Here is a 3,495-nt window from a genome sequence, read left to right as displayed (position 1 = left end):
TAGAAATAAAAAAGGTGAACATTGTAGGGTCCAAAGAAATTAGATAAGTGCTAATAACAACTCACAAAATATATTGACTAAAAATTGCAAATTGTCCTTTTCACTCATTGGCCTTCAATTATCATTTACTGAATTGAGAGTTCATTCCTCTCTTTTCCATTTTATGTGAGCATTATGCAGGACTATAGTCTAGCATTAACTGTTTTGCTCGAAAAATGGACAAAAAACCAAAGAGAGAGACCAGTGTCAAATATGAAATACATTTCAAGCTCTATACTTCCCATATTAAACAAAGTATCTGCTATGATGTCATAGTCTTCTCAAAAATATTAGAGACCACAATAAAGTTTTCAAAAATTTTACACAATACTTATATGATATAAAACTGACACCCATGTCAGTATTATATAAAAAAATTAATAATTTTTTTTAAATCCCTAGCATCGCTCTAGTTTCCCACTACCCATTATGTACTATTCCTTTCCATTCAAATTTTTTTGGGGGGTTAATTCCATTCAACTAACTGAAACTACCACTGTTGTTGCCAAAAGTGAAACGCATATATATCATTCATTTGGCACAAATGAAATGAAAGTTCAAAAACATATAATCAATTCTCGTTTCTCAACTCTCTAGATGCAATTCAAAATTTTCTATTCCTCAAAATCTTGTCAGCTTGCTCAAATGACAAGTGCGTAACACCACAAAAATTCAAACGCCCTAAATCTCGCCTATCCATTTCTAACAATTTCAGAGAATTTCTAGCCAAAGGAAAGAATGCTTCAGGATTAGTACTAAATGGCTGAAAAGCAACGAACAATGCTCGCATATCAGCTCCAAACTGACTGGTGCCCTTCTCAGAGAATCTATAATCACTAGTGAATATGCTGCCAAAAATGAATCGGTCAAGCCCATCTGTGACGCTTCTCCACAAATCCGAAAGTCCTTTGGATTGAGACTGGCATTAATTATACAAAGCTGACTTCTCAAAGTATCCAACGCTTCAAGAATGTCAACGGATACAGAAAAATCTGTGACTTCTGAGGCTCTATGTAGACCATCATCATCCTCCTCTTGCTTGAAGCATTCCTTGCTCTGGACATGCTCCTTGGTAAGAGGCTCAAATTGACCAAGACAATCACCAATTATTTCCATTAGCAAATTTTCCAGATCAGCCAAGCTCTTTATTTCTTCTCCAAAGAAGTGAGAATTATCATTCATATCATCCTTTACAGAGATGATTTTTATCAATTTCGGCAATTTTCATCTCCAGAAAATCAACATCGTCGCTCCATTCTTGTAGTTTAGATTCACAGTATCAAGCAGCATTGATCACCGCACATAGTTTCAGCAAGGAGTCATCATTGCAGTCAGTAGAGAGGAATTCAATTTCCTTGTACTGCAAAAGCAGTAATTTTAAAAGGTACAAGACAAGTTTAGCTGCAGTTGATCTGATGAATTGGGTCCTTGCCAAAATGCCCGGTAAAGTTTTGCAACGCTCGATCATTTCCCAAGCAAGTTAACACAGATTCTCCCTACTATAAAGAAGAAACCGCTCAGTTGTCGTGTCAACAGCAGATCCAATTTCGTTTTTCGTGTCAACCAACCACGCCCTCTCATGCTTCGACTCTTCTTTTAGTTTCATTCTCCCAACCTTGAGCTCTATTTTGGCCCAAATTTTGAGCCAATCAGGCCTACAGAAAATAATGAGAACACAGATAAGCCTCTTGACGATCCTTCAAGCATTTCAGAGTCCTCCGTGAAGAGATAAGCTTCTGAATTTACAAATGACATCATCTGTCTGTCAAAATTAACCATAAGGTCGATTAAATGAAGCCATGAAGAAATCATCTCCGATTTTTCCTTTTTCTCTTTGTATCTTTTGACAAGAACAGAGAGAACTCGCTTTGCTAAAAATGAAGAAAGTGTTTGGACCATTACAGATATCCAAGCTTCTTTAGCACTCAAGCTCACCAGTTTTGCTCTATCAATGAGAGGCTGCAAAACATCATCCACTCCGCCAACAAAATCTTTGGTAATCTTGGACACAAGAGCGAAGATAAACTCTGGCTGATCAACCCATTTTGAGAAGTGATATTCTGACCGTGACGCAATAGGAGAAACCAGTTCATCAATGGCCCAAAGCCCTGTATTCAGCTTCTTTTTTCCCAAAAGGCCAAGCTGTCGCTCTTCCCTCCGTGTCTGCAAATGCTGCAAAGCACAAAGTTCTAGAAAACTCTCAGAATAGGCCTTCTGTTTGTCTACTTGCATCAAAACTAATGGATTTGGAAGGATAGAGATCTTGCCACTCTCTATTTTTGACATAAAAACTTTTGGTGGCCACCCTAGAGATGAAAGAAGAGCTCGGTGATCTGCAAGAACTTGTTGCTGGAGCAAATTCAATGTTCTGTCTACTCTAGAATCCAGAGATTTCATAAGATGGAACCACTGAGGTCGGAACTTCACAGGACTAACCAACAAATCCTCAATTCAATTCATGGATCTTACAGCTTGAAAGAACTTTTCTTGCCTCGATCCTGGGTCCTGCATTCAATGACTACACTAAAATTTTCTGTGCAGTCCCATCTTTGATCTAACTATGCAATATGTATTCTTAATAAAGAAAAAATAATACTGAATAAAGTCATTACTGTTGAAACTGACGGATTTGATCAATTTGAAGCGAGTATATTTCCCCTTTTTTTATTCACAACAGAGAAAACTGCACTTCAAGATCTCCAACCATTGCTTCTAACTGTTGAGTGGTATCTGAAATCTTAGATGGGTTAGTAAAGATTTGCCTGGTAAGTTGAGAAAAATGAGAGCAAGTACATGATTTGCATAACATCTATGATTTGGTTGAGCAAGACCAAGATCAAACTAAAGCCACTGAGCATAAAAAAAACTCTCACTCCATGTTCCAAGGAAAAATGTATTGCAAGAAAGAAGCAAGTTTTGTGGTCACATACAGAAATGACAATATAGATTAGACAGCTTTTTTACAATGATGAATGTACGTGAGAAATTTTGAGTTGAGGATCTAAAAAGCATTGACACAAACATGTGACATGACACAGACACACAAATAAAAAAAAAATCAAAAAATATAGGACATAACAAGTGAGGGACGCACACAAAAGATATACCTTTATAAATTTATTATATGTCATATATAAGGATAAACAATTATATGTCATGTATTGAATATTTAACTTAAAGATAATAACAACATGCAGTAGTACTAATTTCTATAGTCTAAAGGAGAAGAATATGTAGATTCCAAATTATTTGATTCAAACTTGTAATGTGTTTCATGTGTGTCTAAATGATAGACACATGTTCCTCAAGTGTCTTAAGCGTGACCGAGTCTAGAAAATTTTAAATAATAGTAGCACATATTTGGACATATGTCTGCTAGGTGTCAAGAAGTGTCCAATGAGTAACGTGTAATATTGGTGTCTAACATTCTTAGAAGTGTTTGTGCTTCTTAGTTGA

At 36.2% G+C, this 3,495-nt stretch overlaps 1 pseudogene across 1 annotated transcript; it reads right to left on the bottom strand.

Annotated features, from left to right (window-relative positions):
* Positions 1-589: 589 nt before the first annotated feature.
* On the bottom strand, positions 590-2,550 carry LOC145819087 (RINT1-like protein MAG2L pseudogene; annotated as a pseudogene). The gene has a single exon (XR_014360210.1). The product of XR_014360210.1 is annotated as an RINT1-like protein MAG2L pseudogene (transcript).
* Positions 2,551-3,495: the final 945 nt, after the last annotated feature.

This window comes from Camellia sinensis, chromosome 2 (genome assembly GCF_055761805.1).
Source record: "Camellia sinensis isolate YWXY chromosome 2, ASM5576180v1, whole genome shotgun sequence".
NCBI classification, from domain to species: domain Eukaryota; kingdom Viridiplantae; phylum Streptophyta; class Magnoliopsida; order Ericales; family Theaceae; genus Camellia; species Camellia sinensis.
This window is presented reverse-complemented; position numbering and strand designations above follow the sequence as displayed.